This window comes from Oryctolagus cuniculus, chromosome 19 (genome assembly GCF_964237555.1).
Source record: "Oryctolagus cuniculus chromosome 19, mOryCun1.1, whole genome shotgun sequence".
NCBI lineage: Eukaryota > Metazoa > Chordata > Mammalia > Lagomorpha > Leporidae > Oryctolagus > Oryctolagus cuniculus.
This window is the reverse complement of record NC_091450.1, coordinates 22,982,600-23,000,222: the sequence shown is the minus strand read 5'-3', so window position 1 is coordinate 23,000,222 and position 17,623 is coordinate 22,982,600. Positions and strand designations below refer to the sequence as shown.

The 17,623-nt window shown below is 50.2% G+C and overlaps 1 protein-coding gene across 11 annotated transcripts in view; it reads left to right on the top strand.

Moving 5' to 3' along the window:
* MRTFB (myocardin related transcription factor B) overlaps positions 1-17,623 on the top strand; it is a 290,368-nt gene that overhangs the window by 85,419 nt on the left and 187,326 nt on the right. For 4 of the 11 annotated variants that reach the window (XM_070064808.1, XM_051847458.2, XM_070064814.1 and 1 more), the window contains exon 1: positions 11,432-11,537. The exons of 3 other annotated variants lie outside the window; for them this stretch is intronic. The gene's annotated coding sequence lies outside the window, so the exon portion shown is untranslated. Of the gene's footprint in view, positions 1-11,154; positions 11,257-11,430; positions 11,581-17,623 lie in introns of those variants that run through there. 4 more of the 11 variants (XM_070064812.1, XM_070064818.1, XM_070064816.1 and 1 more) reach the window with 4 other exon arrangements.

Genomic DNA, 17,623 nt, shown 5'->3' with positions numbered 1-17,623 from the left:
TCACGACCATAGGGCTCATTCTAGTATCTAATATCATTCCTTTCCTTATTCGTAATTTTTTAATTGAAGCTTAACTCTTGATCAATGAAAAATAGTAATAAGTTCCCTCTCATTCCTCCCTTGCCCTTTCCCCTGGAAATGGCTCATATGAGGTCACGACATTGAATGCTAGATGTTGCTGTCACCCAAGCTCTACGAAAAGAGAAGCCAGCTGATTTCATGGTCCTTAACGCAAAAGGCACTAATTACACACTTTATTGGCAGTGGGTGCAAGAGGGTCAGCCCAGGCTCTGGAATGTGAGCTCATTGTTCCAGCCAAATGAGTCAGTTGAGATGGGAATGCAAATTTATTTGAGCAGTTGCATGTCAACATGGTTCTGGAAAAAAAAGTTGGCCTGCTTTCCGTTCCAGCCCTCTGGGGGAGCACTCTCACCCCTTGGCCTCTTACTTTGGTCACTGTCCTTGTTCCTGGAAGCACCTTGCCTGTTTCCGGCAATTTCTGCCCCTCCCCTTCCCGTCAGCATGCCGTCCCCTTTCTTTCTGAGTGCCCATGTTTCCCTTTTCACAGAGGGGCCCAACAGAAGTCCGTCATGGCTGCGTCTTCAGAATCTTTTTCCATCAGAAAAGCCAGGCTTTTCTTAACTTTGTTGTCTGAGGTTTGGTTTTTCTCCTCTTAGGTTCCTTGCTCTTGTAACACTTGAGGTGTGGGGGAATTTTCTGTTTTTCCATCCTTTCATAACAGCTCAGAGTTGTTCAGGAAGAAGCCTCAAGGAATGTTTCAATGAATACCCAAATTCTGCCTCCTGCACTCAGGATATGTGAAAGATAAGGAAGGAGGGGTCAGATTTGCTCATTCTCGTGGCCTGGGGACCATTTACTTGGACTGTGACGCTGGCTCTTTGAGCTCTTTCTGGGAAGAATGAAAATAAGGCTGCTGCGGGTATTATTACCTCTGCTGTTATCTGAATCCAGAAGCCCACAAGCCTGTTTCACTGGGATCCTGATAACTCCCACAGCGAGGAGCAGCGGCCACCTTCCCAGCAGCCTGGGCTGACCAGCAATGAAGCCAGCTCTTCTGGAGCCGGGCGATGCCAAGGCTGAGCCTAAGGAGAGGACGTCTTTTCTCACCCGTAGCTAGGGAGCCTGTATGGCGTGTTCTCGGCAGCCAGAGTCTTCCTTGGCAGCTTCCCTGGGGGTACATGGGTGCTAAATCATTTTGGGGGGCACAGAACAGTCATTGACAATGAAGAACTCATTTCAAGAGTTCTGTAAATATTATTGGTTCTTGGAAGGAATGCTTAGCAAAGTCATTTAGGGTAGGCAAGAACAAAGGTGAATAATAATACATATTTTGCATTTTTTTTGTATTTATGTTCATTTTATTTGAAAGAGAGAGAGAGCTCACTGGTGTACTCCCCAAACGTCGGTAACAGCCTGGGCTGGGCCAGTTGGAAGCTCGGAGCTGGGAACTCAATCTGGGTCTCACACTGGGTAGCGAAGAACCAGCTACTTAAGGATGTTGCCCCCCAGGATGTGCATCAGCAGGAAGTTGGACGGGGAGAAGAGCTGGGACTTACACCAGGCTGTGGGAATCCCAGGTGGTATTGTAACCAGTGTGCTGAACACCTGACAAGTAATGTGAACAGTAACCACAGGCCTTGCTGAGTGGTAGAGTTGGTAACAAGAAGACAGAGGCAGTAGTAACAATGACAAAGGTAGATGAATTCAATCCAGTTCTTCCTTAGGAGCTGGAGAATGCATATCAGTTTATTGTGCACGCTGATTTCATTGAATGCTTACCACAGTGTGAGGTATGGACTGTCATTTGTCCCACAATATATCTCGGGGACTGAGGTTCAGAGAGATGAAGGGTACAGGTCCTTTAAAGAGTCCAGGGAAAATGGAATTAAAAAGGTAAGCTTATCTGGGTTTAAAAAAATTAGAATCCATACTTTTTTTTCAAATTATGCATTTTCATGAACTTTTCGAAAGTACTTTATATGCATAGATTTCAACATTTTTTTGTACAGAGGCTGGTGCTGTGGTGCAGTGGCTTAAGCCGCTGCCTGTGGTGCTGACATCCTACACGGGCACTGGGTTGTGTCCCAGCTGCTCCACTTAAGATCCAGCTCCCTGCTGATGTGCCTGGAAAAGCAGCAGAAGATGGCCCAAGTACCTGGGCCCCTGCACCCATGTAGGATACCTGGATGAAGCTCCTGGCTCCTGGCTCCTGGCTTGGCCTAGCCCTGGCTGTTGAGGTCATTTAGGGAATGAATCAGTAGATGGAAGATTTGTCTCCCTCTCCCTTCCCCTCCCCCTCTCCCCTCCCTGCTCCGCCTTTCAAATAAATATTTAAAAAAATTTTTTTGTACTAAAATGAAGCTTTTGTAATATTTACTTATTTGAAAGGCAGAGTTAGAAGCAGAGGAAGAGAGAGAAGGAAGTCTTCCATCCACTGGTTTACTCCCCAAATAACAGCCAGAGCCGGGCCAATCCGAAGCCAGGAGTCAGGAGCTTCTTCTGGGTCTCTCACATGGGTGCAGAGGCCCGAGGACTTGGACCATCTTCTACTGCTTTCCCAGGCCAAAAGCAGAGGGCTGGATAGGAAGTGGAGCATCTGGGACTTGAACTGGCATCCATATGGGATGCCAGCACTGCAGGCAGCAGCTTTACCCACTATGCCACAACATTGGCCCCTAAAGTTCAATTTAAAAAAATTTTTATTTACGGGGCCGGTGCCATGGCTCACTTGGTTAATCCCCAACCTGCGGCACCAGCATCCCATATGGGCACTGAGTTCTAATCCCAGTTGTTCCTCTTCCAGTCCAGCTCTCTGCTGTGGCCTGGGAAGGCAGTGGAGGATGGCCCAAGTGCTTGGGCCCTGCACCCGCATGGGAGACCAGGAGGAAACACCTGGATCTGGCTTCAGATCAGCATTGCGCTGGCCGTAGCAGCCATTTGGGGGGGGAACCAATGGAAGGAAGACTTTTCTCTCTGTCTCTCTCTCTCACTGTCTAACTCTGCCTGTCTAAAAAATTATTTATTTATTTGAGAGCCAGAGAGATAGACAAAAGATAGCTCCCATCTGCCCATTCACTCTCCGATGCCTATAACAGTCAGGGCTGGGCCAGGGCCAGGGCCAAAGCCAGGAGCCAGGAATACAATCTAGGACTGCCACATGGTGGCAGGAACCCAACTCCTTGTTTTATCACCTGCCTCCCAGGGTGCACATTAGCAGGAAGCTGGAATCAGGAGTGGAGTGGAGACTTGACATGGGACGCAGGCATCTTCCATTAGACCAAACACGTACCCCTAAACTTATCTTTCAATTCTGTTTTCCATGAACTCTTTGAGGTAACCTCAAGTCACAAAGCCCAGTGACAAGGGCTAGTTGAGAACCCTACCTGCTTTTATGACCACTTTGCTGAGTGTTCTTGCTGGAAGAGACGGAGCTGTATGCTGTAGGCCCTGGTAGCTGCTTTAGCACAAGTGTCTCCAATGCTAGTCAGAGGACTCAGAAGAAGCCAAGCCTCCACCCTGCACATGGCTGTAATCTAATGGTGAAGGCATCCAGTCAGGAGGTACAGGGCCATTTGCAAGGCCGTTCTGTGGGGGGTGCTCACAGCTCCAGGGATGTGGCCATCACACTGGGTGTTAGAAGATTTGGTCATGTTTGGAGGCCAGGCAGAAGATGTGCCAGGCAGACCAGCATGAACCAAGGCACAGAGGTGTGAAATAGCATGGTATATGCCTACAGCGGAAAATACGTGGGTGGCAGAAGGTAGGGTTCAAGGTGAAAGGGGAGAGAGGAGCTAAAGCTGCAGATACAAACAGTAGCCTTTACATGAACAGCCTTGGGCTCTAGACACAGAAGGTCCTGGGTCTGAATTACAGTCAGTCATGCACCAGCTGAGCTACACCTTAGAACCTCTCTATACTGGCTGGCGCCGCGGCTCACTAGGCTAATCCCCCGCCTGCAGCGCCGGCACCCCAGGTTCTAGTCCCGGTTGGGATGCTGGATTCTGTCCCGGTTGCTCCTCTTCCAGTCCAGCTCTCTTCTGTGGCCAGGGAGTGCAGTGGAGGATGGCCCAAAGTCCTTGGGCCCTGCACTTGCATGGGAGACCAGGAGGAGGTGCCTGGCTCCTGGCTTCAGATCAGTGCAGCGCGCCGGCCGTAGCAGCCATATGGGGGGGTGAACCAATGGAAGGAAGACCTTTCTCTCTGTCTCTCTCTCTCTCTCACCAACTCTGCCTGTCAAAAAAAAAACCCAAAACCCTCTATGCTTTCATTTTTTAAAAAAAGATTTATTTATTTATTTGAAGGACAGAGAGTTATGGGGGGGGTGGGGAGGGAGGGAGAGAGGGAGAGGGAGAGGGAGAGGGAGGGAGGGAGGGAGGGAGGGATCTTTCATCTGCTGGTTCACTCCCCAGATGGCCACACCTGGGCCAGGCCAAGCCAGGAGCCAAGATCTTCATCCAGATCTCCCAGGTGAGTAGCAGGAGTACTTGGAACATTTGCTGCTGCTTTTTCCAGGCCATTAGCAGGGAGCTGGATTGAAAGTGGAGCAGCTGGGACATGAACCGGTGCCCACAATTGGTGCTGGCATTGCAGGTGGTGTGGCTTTACCTGACACACCACAACACTGGCCCCTAAGCTTCCATTTTCTTATCTGGGAAACAGACAGTACTGTTTCAGGGTTTCAAAAAGTTTATGGAAAATGGAATTCAAAGGTAATGTGGAGGAAAGCGTTTGGCCTAGTGGTTGAGGTACTGGTTTGGATGCCTATATCCCCCATCAGATTGCCTGGGTTTGATGCCTGCCTCTTTTTCCTGATTCCAGCTCTCTGCTAATGCAGACACTGGGAGGCAGCAGGTGATGGCTTAAGAGAATAAGTTCCTGCCACTTATGTGGGACCTCTAGATAGAGTTCCTAGCTCCTAGTTTTAGCCTGACTTAGTCCCAACCATTGTGGGCATTTGGGGACTGAACCAACAAATGGGTCTCTCTTCTCTTTGCCTGCACATTTCCCACAAACATTTTGAAGCCTCCTTAAATGTTGGGTTGAGAGCCTATGCACCTGTCCTTGGGATATGCAGTTAAGGAATGGATTTGCCAGGATGTATATATTCTTTCTATTGTCAGTAAAGCTTTATAGTTCATATCTAGTATATTCTTACTTCATCATGTGGATTTTTTGTGTTATATTTATTGTATTTATTTACTGCATTTATTGTAAGTGCTCTCTCTCTACATCTGTCTTCCCTGGTCTATGTAGCCCCCCAGGGTAGGGACCATGTCCTCCTCTACCCTCTCAAGGTGGGACCATAGTAATGCAGGGCTCTCAGGCTTCTCACTGTATCAGAATCACCTGGGAGCTCCAGAAAACTGCAGGGGTCTGGGTCCCATCCAGACATACTGAATGGCACTCTTTAGACAGCTGTCTATATTCTCTATCTTGTTCAGCTGGAGTTTTAAAACACGGCAGGAAAAAACTGTTCATGTGAATCAAGGCTTTATGTACATTCATTCCTCAATATCTATAGGGGGCTTGTTCCAGGGCTCCCCTCAGATAACAAAAATCTGTAGATGTTCAACTCCCTTATTTAAAATGGTGTGGAATTTGCATATAATCTTTTTTTAAGCTTTTATTTACTTATTTGACAGGTTAGAGTGACAGGCAGTGAGAGAAGAGACAGAGAGAAACGTCCTCCCTCCGTTGGTTCACTCCCCAAATGGCTGAAATGGCCGGAGCTGCGCCGATCCGAAGCCAGGAGCCAGGAACCTCCTCCTGGTCTCCCACATGGGTACAGGGGCCCAAGCACTTGGGTCATTTTCTACTGTTTTCCTAGGCCACAACAGAGAGCTGGATTGGAAGAGGAGCAGCTGGGACTAGAACAGGCTCCCATATGGGATGCCAGCACCACAGGAGGAGGATTAACCAGCTGCACCACAGTGCCAGCCCCTGCATATAATGTTTGCATATCCTCATATTTTAAGTCATCTCCGGGTTACTTATATTACCCATCACAATATAAATACTATAGAAATAGTTGTTATGCTATATTGCTCAGGGTATAATGACAAGATTTTTAAAAAGCACGTGCACAGGCCGGCCCCGCAGCTCACTAAGCTAATCCTCCGCCTGCGGTGCCGGCACACCAGGTTCTAGTCCCGGTCGGGGCGCCAGATTCTGTCCCTGTTGCCCCTCTTCCAGGCCAGCTCTCTGTTGTGGCCAGGGAGTGCAGTGCAGGATGGCCCAGGTCCTTGAGCCCTGCACCCACATGGGAGACCAGGAAAAGCGCCTGGCTCCTGCCATCGGATCAGTGCGATGCGCCGGCTGCAGCGCACCAGCCGCGGCGGCCATTGGAGGGTGAACCAACGGCAAAGGAAGACCTTTCTCTCTGTCTCTCTCTCTCACTGTCCACTCTGCCTGTCAAAAAAAAAAAAAAAAAAAAAAATTAAAAAAGCACGTGTGCATGTTCAGTATAGACAATTATTTTGGAACACTTTTGATGTGAACAAGCAGACATAGAGGACTGATGGCATTCGCCAGGATAGGCCAGAGCACATCTCAGTGGCTTCAAACAACAAAGGTTTGGGCTTCGCTCACATTGTGTGTCTTTGTTGGATTGGCAGGAATCTCTGCTCAACAGAGCAGTCACCACCTCGGCCATTGCTGCTGGCTCTGCCAGAGAGACAGAGCTCTGGTGGCCTCACAGCAGCAATAAATGACCTGGCCCAGAAGTGACACATAGTCCCTCCATTCACTCTCCTCAGCACACTAGTCATGTGACCCCCGACCAAGGGGATCAGGAAGTCCAGTCCCAGTCCCGCGTGTGCCCAGAAGGAGGAGCCATGAGTCATCAGTGAATCGCACAGATGACTACCAGATGCTAGGGAGCTGCTATCATCAATTCCACTTCACAGTGAGACTTCAGAGGCTCGTTCAAGGCCAGAGAGCAAACATGGGGCTGGATGTGAGCTCTTTTTTTTTTTTTTAATTGGGGGCAGGGAGCATCTGGCTCAAGACCATCTTTTTTTTTTTTTTTTTTTTTTTTTTTTTTTTTTTAAACATAATGAGGTTGGATGGCACATGGCATTACACTTACAAGGCTGGAATCTGGACTGCCTCCAGGCCTTTAGCTCTGCCACTTACCAGATGTATAAGTCAATCAAGTACCAAAACCACTTAACACCCATCAAGGAGACAGTCCAGGGGTGGGAAGGCCAAGCAATGTGTTTTCCAGAATGAAGTGTTTGGACCCAGGTAGGCTTACCTGAGTAGGACTGATATGGGGATGAGGGGTAGCATTTGGGACTGCTCCTGACACAGTCAGGGAAGACACATGCTTGATTCCCATAAGCTGCTCCCTCCCTCCTTGCACTGCAAGGAATGGAGAAGTCAAGTGCAATTGGTTTAACCACATGTATTAGCTAAGGAAAGGGCACATCTAGGGCCTTGCAGATCTGGGTACAGTCAGCAGTTGGTAATATTATTAAGGCCCCAGAATGTTTTTATTTCTCTGCTCAGTTCCCTGCCTCATAGGCCCTATCTTAAGGTCAGTACCCATCACAGTTGTGGGAAAAACCATTGGTGCAACTGAGGTTCTGTGTAAAGCAGAGAGAGTGTGCTGGCTTCCTACTAGCTTTCAGAGAAAACTTCCCTCCCACTTCCCTAGCAAGCCTCTCACCAAGTCTTGAGGGCTCCACCTGGTTTTGACCCGTGAGAAGTCAGCGTTCTTGGGTAGAAATGCTAGCTGCTCTAAGCAGAAAGGGAAATGCGATAGAGGATGTTATATATCCCACAGACTCATAGGGAGGGCTGGAGGAATAAAAAATACTTGAGGCAAAGCTTCTAGGAAAAGTGCCCCAAACCACACTGCAGGCTTGGAGCAATGAACTAACCACCACCCCAGAGGCAGAGCGCCAGGAGTCTGCCCTCCCTGCGACCACTGCTGCCGTCAGCGCGGGTGCCACTTCCCCACCCGGAGCTCGACCCTGCAACTGCCATCCCCCAAGCTGGCCCCCTTCTGCCACTGGTCACGGCAACAGAACGGAGGCTCCCATCTGGATTCAGGCCCCTGTGGTGCCTCTGGCTGTGAGAGACTACATCACAGCCCTGGTCCTTATTGCAGAGGAAGCAGGAGATGTGCCTCCTGATGTTGGCTCAGGGGTGCTGGGACTTGGAATGTGGGATTTCCTCCAACACATATAGGCTACAGATGGGTCAGCTGTCCACCACAACCTGCTGATCTTTGGCGAAGCACTGGTAGGTTGGATTCCATAATGAACTTGGATGGACCGACAGGGATGGGTGGATACGTGGGGACCCACGTCAGTGTCCGTGACACACTTCTGCTTTGGTGTGCTTTCTTCCTTTCCACTGTCTCCATGTGCCCTGGTCCCCTGGCCCACTCTGCCATGCCAGCCACCAACACTTACTATTTCTCACTGAGCCATGCTGTCCTCATTTCTAGAATATTCTCTCCTCTTCTCCTGGCCTGGTTGACTCAGGGGTAGCCCTCAGAACTCAGTTCAAGGAGTTCTTTCCTGTCTTTGCATCCAGCCATTTTGGGTGGGTCACTGGCTCCTCTTTTTCATTCTCCCTTATTGGTTCAATACCCCTGTCTCCCTCTAAGCCATAAATGCAAGTGGCAGTGCAGATGGTGTCTTGCCCATAGCTACAAACACACTCGCTGGCACTTAAGTGTTTCCTGATTTTATTGAATGCATAAGCTTTAAACAAACTCCATTGCAGTATTTACAAAATCCTGCTTGGATAAAAAGATATTCAGTGGTGCTTTTTGGAAACCATAATTCAACTCTTAGAGGTGTGCAGTTTAGAATAACTCCAGTGTTTTTGTTTTTGGTCAAAAAATGCCCCTTGGATCTTGCTATACCCATCTCTTCATTGCAAGGATCATATCCCCAACAAGACGCTGCCATTGATGGGGGCATGTGGCATGCCGGGTATCGGGGTAGAAACCTGACCTGGAGGTACCAAGGCCTAAGGGTGGTGCCAGCCTCAGTTCCTGCAAGACCTCCCCAACCCCAATCTTGATGGCACTGCTGTGTTAACTCCCAGTCGTGCCAGCATTCTCTTAAGAAGCTTCAGCTGGTGAATTTTTTCTTTGCTCCTGTTTTTGCACATGACTTGACTTTGAGAGTCAGATCTTCAAAAATATGTGGGTGGCTTTTCCTATATAAAGGGAGCCCTTTATAAAACAGGCTGCCAGTCTCCCAAGAAATTGGAAAAGGAGAGCTTTGGGACAGCTGGTCTCCTTCCATGTTTAGGCGGACGTGCTGTGGTAATTTTGTCCATTTTTAAAAGGCATTTATTGTTTCCAGTGTGCTAGAAACTAATTTTATTCCCATGTATGAGCATATCTTCCCAGTTGAGCTGGAGTTTATATTGAGAGATGAGGAAAGAATAAAATATCACCAAGAAGTCACTCATGGTAATAATAGCTATAACCACCATGCGTGGTCTGTGCAAGGCACTTTTCTATGTGCCTCATGTATATTAACTTGGTTAGTCCACTGCACAACCCACTTATATACTTATTCCACCCAGAGGAGAATACACAGCATTGAAGGGCTAGGGTCTTCAGCTTCAGGAAGTTTCAGATTTTTTCTAATTCACCATGACACAGAGCAGAACCTTGCTAGTCTCCCAGGCCGGAGTTTGCAGATTTGGAGGGGGACTGACCTGGGGTGGAAGCCCGACGGGGTCATTCACTATGTGCCCTTGAGCAAGTCCTCTCACCTGTTAGCCCCTGGTTTCCTCGTCTGTAAAATGGAGCAACTGTCACTTTCGTATGGGGTTTGCAGTGCTTCATTTTTGGGGTCAGCTTGACCGGGCTAAGTGGTCAGCTGGTCAAGCACTGTTTCTGGGTAGGAAGATGGGGGTGCAGACACTGGCACTCAACTCAGTGGACTGAGAAAGGCCTCAACCCTGACCCAAAGAGGCAGCAGTAAGGCGCACTCCCCCTCTTCTGGAGCAAGAACTCCGATCTCCTGCCCCTCGACATCAGAATTCCGGATTCTTCAGCCTTGTAACTCTGGGATTTGCACCAGTGCCCTCCCCGCCGTGCCCCCCAGTTATGGCTGTGGCTGCCCCGGTTCTTGGGCCTTTAGATGGAGCTGCACCACCAGCTGTGCGGCTTATAGTCCGCACAGTCCGGATCTCTATCTATCCTATCGGTTCTGCTTCTCTGGAGAACTCTAATAAAGGGTTTGATGGGAGGAATAAGCTCACACATCAGGGCCCTTGGAGCAGCGCTCAGCACCAGGCAACTGCCCATCAGACGTGATTCCCCTTCCTCCTGCTGGCAGGTTGGGTGATGCTGGCACACGCCGCCCGTATGCCAGGCCTATAAAGGAAATGGCTGCAGGGGAGAGTGGACAAGCGTGGAGGGTGGGTGGGCCAGCGTGTGAGCTGTGACAGTCGCATAGGCTAGGTCCGCCCATGCAGACCCCGATGCAGTTTGAGGAAGCGGCCAGCACCTTCAAGGCTCTTGAATTTGTGGCAGCTTGCTGGCCTGGATGAACCTGCTCCTGCTACCCGTGTGCAGTGCTGGGCTCTGGAGCAGGACCCAGGTTCAAAGCCTGCCTCTCCGAGGAGACAGAGGCAAGTTTCTTCAACTCCAGGACCTGAAGAAGACTGGCACTGACCTTGGTATGCCCTCTTTCTGGCTCTGCAGCCTGTGTGCCATTCCACTGCGCTCTCTGCCAGCAAATCGGCCCGAGTCTAAGAAAGCGGGGGTCACAAGTTGCAGGGCTCTGCACAGGGGCCTTAGGAAGCCGAAGTGACAGGGCTGGAGAATTTTGCTGTCGCCGCCAGAGGCACTGCAGCTCATGGCCTCCCAGGGGCACCTCCTCTCACCTTGGTGAGTCTGGGGGCCAGGAGCCAAGGCCGGGGCTGAGCCGCAGCCCCCTTGGGGCCTGGGAGTTGGCACGGGGCTCAGACGACCCCGGATTCCAGCAGCAGCTCTGGCCGTTCCCACTCGTGGGTCCTGGAGACAATTGCTTAACCTCGCCACGCCTCCATCTGTTCCTCTCTGGATGGAGCAGGATGGGCGTACCTTCTCAGGACCGCGGTGAGGACCCAAGGGGAGTCGTTAAAGGTGCCCCGCACGCAGCGCCGACTCAGACTGGCCGCTAGGACTCTGGCGGTCACTGTGGTCAAAGCTTGTGCCCAGGCTCCCAGGTCCAGGGCCCTGGGCGCGCGCATGCGCACTCGCACGCCGCCGGCCAGGTGAGAGGGAGGCGGTCCGCCTCGCACCTGGGTTTTAACCCTTCGCGGTCACGGGGGTGGAGACTGAGCGCCCGCAGGACGAGGGCGGGCCGCGAGAACGGCGGGGCCTGACCCTGGGGCCAGGTGGGCGGTGTTTCAGGAGAGCGCCCAGCCGGTTCCAGGCCGGGGTCCGCGCGCGCCGCTCTGCGCCGCGGGGAGGGAGGGGGAGCCCAGAGGGGAGCGAAGTCTCGCGAGATCGCGCGGCGGCGGCGGTAGCGGCGGCGGCGGCGGCGGCCCGGGAGGTGAGCTGCGGGCGGCGGCGGCGGCCGTTGGGGGCTGAGGAGGGTGAGAGCGGCGGAGACCCGCGGCCCGGCGGGGAAGCGGGCAGGGCGGCCGCCCGGCGTCCTGGGCGTCTCCCCCGAGCCCGGCGCGCGGCTGCAGCGGCGCCGCCGGGTCCGCGCCGTCCCGGGAGCCGCGCGGGGCGGGGCGGCCGGGTCCGCGGGCCGCCCGGGCCAGTCCCACTCGCGTCCAGTCCCCGCGCCCCGGCGCGACCCTGGGGCCCGCCTCAGCGCCTCCCGGCGGCGGCGGCGGCGGCCTTGGCCCCGCGGGCCGGGACAGCGCCGCTGCCTGCGCCTCTCTCTCCGGGGCCGGGCGCTTCTCCGGCGCGTTTGCACCGGGGGGCTGCACAGAGAGGTGAAGCGCTCCGCCCGGAGCCACACCGCGGGCCCGCGGCGGCGGCCTGGGGCCTCCCCCCTTGCCCACGCCCCCGACGGGCCTCCAGTCCTCGTCCCCCGCCCTGGCCCGCGCCTCTTGTCCAGGGGTCCCGCCGGGGCCGCGGGGCTTGTGTCTGGGAGGCCCCCTCCCCTGCCCTGCCCCGCCCCGCCCCGCCCCGGAGGTCGCAAGTCGCCCTTAGCGTGGTGGGTTTCCCGGGACAGGGTTCCCCAGAAAGGGCCGCCGACCCCTGTGGTGCCCCGTGAGGGAGCAGCGGGTGGGTGCCGAGGGCGGGGTGTCAGGCCGAGCTGGACGGGGGAGGTGGGAGCCGCGGGCTTAAACTTGGGAGAAGTTTGATTTTTGTTTCCGCTCGTGATGCTACTCCTGGGAGCCCGTGGCTCTGCAGGCCCCTCCCCTCCGCGGCTGCCACTCGCAGACCCACCTGGCTGCCCCCGCAGGACACTGGAAGGGATGGAAACATACGTGAGCGTCCAGCGTGGTGCTCTCGTTGACAGGGGAGGAGAGGGCTGTGTGACACGCGTGGCCGTGTCATCTACATGTAGCACCTACTCCAGTGCCAGGAGGCCTCACGGACTGGGGGTGGGGGGGTGGGGGTGTCTGTCCGTGCTGCTAGTGCATGCGTTTGGATTGATTAAAAAAAAATAAAAAGCTTTTTCAAACAAAACCAAAGAGTGGAGATAGAGGAGAGATGCGGGGTTATCTTAGTGTTGGAATAGCCTTTTATGCTAATGAACTAGAAACAGCCTGGGCTGATGGGGTACCTAAGGCCACCGTGTTTTCAGGCCCCACCGTAGGGTGTCGCAGGCTTGGGCGGCAACGCTGATTCCTGCCACTTACCACTGGTAGTAATAGAGTCAACAGAGCTGGGGGACTCGGAGGATGTCTCACTAGCCTGTGTGCGCTCAGCGCTGTGGTACTGCGGCTGGGTGTTCATGCCTGGTGTGGGGAAGTGGTGATGACGGTGAGACAGTTTCGTGATTCTGTTGCAGCTCCGCTCACGACTTTCTCCTGTGTTTTTCGTGGCGATTTGTTTTCCTGTATGTTCTATAAACTCTTTTTTTTCCCTTTAAGGGTTTAGTTATAAAGTAATGCTGATTTTGAGTGGGCTTCATCAGGACACTGGGAAGACCCGTAGGCCTGGGCGAGCCCTGATTGCAGGGATCAGCCCTCCCACACATGGTGTGAAGTCTGGATCATGGTTCCCCCAGTCTCTGATAACTACAGATGTGCCTTTGGGACAGTTGCAGTCCTCTTGGAGAACCACTCTGCAGAACCATCTCCATTATTTGTTCAGTTACAGCAGCAAAGGGGCCAGAATTTAACCTATAATTTTTGTTGGGAAAATGGTTCTCAACTGTCTGACACCAAAAGGGTTAGTGACACTTTCGCTGATTACTCTAGACTCTGAGGTGGAAGGCAATTTAGCACCTGTTTGTCGGACAGATGTGCTGTGTTTAGTAGAAATTGTTGGGAATGTTGACGACACTTGAATCAACTAGCAGTTTAAAGTTAGATGGAGTGGGCAGTGACAGCAGTAATTTATGGAATAATGAAAAAGATCGGAGTTAAATAAAGCAGGAATTAGTGTAATCACTTTCCCAGTAAACTTTTCTGCCTTCTGGTGTCCATATTCGAGGATTTGGGAAATGCAGCCGTGTTCAGGGTGACAACTAAGACAGCTTGCAGTCACGTGTCAGTCCTTATGGTGTAGTTCATTAGAAACTGTTTTCGTTTCAAACTTTGCTGGTTTTGCTGCTTCGATTTGGAAAAACAGAAATGGAGTTTAAAAAGTTTAGTGCAGAGGATTTTATAGCTACAGTGTAACATTTTTTCCCACTCCTGTTCATAAAAAAAGTAAAATTTCTTTTTTAAATAGAAAAGTTGCTTCTTGCTATAAAATGTTTATTGTTCATTGCTTGTTACTTTTGAAAGGTGCTATGGAAACAAAAACTGTTGCCATAATAGAGGAATGCACTGTAAATTGCCTCGAAGCATATATTGAATACTTCTGAGTTGGAAAATTACCCAGATTGACAGTAATTAATTTTTATTGCTTTGAACAAGCAGTGTCCTGTTACAGGGTAAAAGGTCACTACTGTTTTTTAAAATAACGTTTTAAGCAGTATTTGTCTTTAAATAAATTAACCAAATAAATATGAATTGCAGAGATACTGAAAATGTTTCACTGTCATAGACATGAGATAAATTGTTGAGTGGACAAAAAAGAAATCCATGCCTTCATAAAGTTTACATTTTAGAGATGTTAACTAGAGTGAAAGTGAATCATTTACTATGCACATAGTAATTTATACCTAAGGTGTTTCATTGATTGGTTTTTCATGCACATCTGAGATGGAAGACATTTTAAAATTGGTATGTGTGGTTTAATTGGCAAATTTTATTTTATCTTATTGGTACATAAAATAAGTGTGTCTTAGCATTAAGGGTATCTTAAATTCAGTAAAACAGAACTACATAAAAATGTAAGCACATTGATTAATGTTTAACACACAAAACTTCACCTAAAGGGAAACTTGCAAAATAAAGATATACTTTTCTAGATCCTTCCAGCTAAACTAGCAATCTTTGATCAGAAGATTCCTATGGGGTGGGCATTTGGTTACCAGGGGTTAAGACGCAGCTTGGGATGGCACATCCCCTGATTCCCTGAATCCAGCTTCCTGCTTACGGGTATCCTGGGAACCAGCAGGTGGTGGCTCAAGAACTTGGGTCCCAGCCACGCACCTGGGAGACCAGGGTTGAATTCCTGGCTCCTGGCTCCTGGCTCTGTCCTGGCCCGACCCCAGCTTTTAAGGGCATTTGGGGAATGAACCCAAGCATGACAGATATCTCTTCCCCTCTCTCCTCTCCTTTTCCCCTCCCCCTCCCCCTTGTCTCTTTGCTTTTAAAAAAGAGATTCCCATGGAGATTCCCTCTGGACCCCACCCTCACCGCTCCATAAAAGAAATGAATAATCAGTGTTTGTAAATATAAGAACGATTTTTTTTTTGAAAATGTTTAGAAGGAAACAAATTGGTGAATTTCCATGCAGTAAGGGTGGTGTGGTTAATGTATTTGAGGGAAAGTTAACCAGTCAGCCATATGAATGGCTTTGGGGGGATTTTTTTGTCTGTTTTCCATTCTAAATGACTTATAAATTTATTTTTATATTTTATTATTCCCAATGGGATGTTCTTATATTTTATCTCTATAATTAATATTTGATATTTTATATTTGAAAGCATACTTACTCTGTATAGTTTATGTGGGAAGCTAGCCCCATGATAACTCTTAGCCTGGAAGCCCGAGTAAGGACTCTTCCTATCAGATTTTGAGGGCAGGTTTTTTAAAAAATATTAATTAATTTATTTATTTGAAAGAGTTATACAGAGAAAGAAGGAGAGGCAGAGAGAGAGAGAGAGAGGTCTTCCATCTGATGGTTCACTCCCCAATTGGCTGCAAATGCCAGAGCTGTGCCAATCTGAAGCCAGGAGCCAGGAACTTCTTCCAGGTCCCCCATGCGGGTGCAGGGGCCCAAAGACTCGGGCCATCTTCTACTTTCCAAGGCCATAGCAGGAAACTGGATAGTAAGTGGAGCAGCCGGGACTTGAACTGGCACCCATGATGGGATGTCAGCACTGCGGGAGGCAGCTTTACCCGCTTTGCCACAGCACAGGCCCCAGAGGGCAGGTTTTGTAGTAAACCTAACCACTGAAGATTCTGCTTGACTTCCTCTCCAGGTGGGTTTCTGCTTTGCTTCTCAGAGTGTGGTCCCCAAAGTAAGAACACATGAGAAGCACCCTGGCACTTGTTTGGAATGCAGACTCTGTGGTGCAGCCCAGAGCAGTGAACCATAATCTACATTTTAACCAGATCTCCCCCTGGTTGATGTGTGTGAATCTGGGAGAAGTACTAGACCAGAACAGTGGTCTCAGACTTGAGTGTGTATTACAGGCATTGCTATCCTACTACTGTAGTTTCTGATTCAGTGTTTCTGGACTGTAGCCAGAGAATTTGCATTTTAATAGTCATCTGCTGCTGCTGCTGGTCCAGGGATCATTAGACTGGAGCATCCTGCTCGTTGTGTCTTTCTGGTCACAATTCCTCACACCTCTGAATAACTTCTAAAATACAGATTATTAAGATCTGTGCTTCAGGGGGCCAGCACTGTGCTGCAGCAGGTTAAGCCGTTGCCTGCAGCACCGGTATCCCATATAGGTGCTGATTTGTGTCCCGGCTGCTCCACTTCCCGTCCAGCCCCCTGTTAATGTGCCTGGGAAAGTAGTGGAAGATGGCCCAAGATCTTGGGCCCCTGTACCCACATGGGAGAGCCAATTGAAGCTCCTGGCTTTGACCTAACCTAGTCCTGGCCATTGCAGCCATTTAGGGGAGTGAACCAGCACGTGGAAGATCCTCCCCACCCCCTTCAAATAAATAAATAAGTAAATTTTAAGTAAATAAAATCATGTGCTTTAGCTTGACTTAAGAAGGAACAGTATGTTACTTTATAATTCTTATTGATGACAACATTAAAATTTCTTGTCAGGGGCCAGCAATGTGGCACAGCAAGTTAAGCTGTCATCTGGGACATGAAGTTCAAGTCCCAGCTGCTCTGCTTGTGATCCAGCTTCCTGCAAATGTACCTGGGAAACAGCAGAGGATGGTCTAGCTACCTGGACCCTTGCCATCCACATGGGAGCCCTGATGGAGTTCTGGGATCCTGGCTTTGGATTGGGTCAGCCTTGGCTGTGTGGCCATTTGGGAAGTGAACCAGCAGATAGAAGATCGATCAACCAATCAGTCTGTCCCCACCCCACCCCACCCCTTCAAATCAATAAATCTTTCACTTTTAAAGATTGCTAGTCAATATCTAACTTCAGGGAAATTCATGATTTTGCTTCTGGTTTATAGGTGATTCTCTTCTTCTGTGAAATACTCTTAGCATATTAAAATTATGGAGCCAGCGCTGTGGTGTAGTGGGTGAAGCTGCTGCCTGCAGCATCAGCAGCCCATATGGTGCCGGTTCTAGTCCTGGCCACTCCACTTCTGATCCAGCTCTCTGCTTATGGCCTGGGAAAGCAGTGGAAGATGGCCCAACTGCTTGGGTCCCTGCACCAACCCAGGAGACCTGGAAGAAGCTCTTGGCTCCTGGCTTTGGATTGGCCCAGGTCCAGCTGTTGCAGCCATTTGGGGAGTGAACCAGTGGATGGAAGATTGTTTCTCTCTCTCTCTCTTTCTGTGTCTCTGCCTTTCAAATAATAAATAAATAAACACTTAAAAATTGTTTGTTAGGTGTTTGGCCTGTTAAGACTTGGCATAGCAGAACACTTGGGTTCTATACTCAGCTCAGGTTCCTGCCTTTAGTTTCCTGCTAGTGCAGACCCTGGGAGACAGTGGTGATGGCTTGTGTAATTGAATTTCTGCCATCTATGTGGGAGATCTGAGTTGAGTACCCAGCTCTCGATTTTGGTCCGTTCCCAGCCATTGTAGGCATTTGGGGAGTGAAGCAGTGATGGGAGTGCTGTTATTCTCTGCAACTCAAACATTTTAAAAAATTATTTTTATGTAGTTAAAATATTCATATGATTGAAACACTACAGTGATAGAAGGCACATTTTGAGCAATTGAATTTCCAACTCTATCTTGATATGCCCCC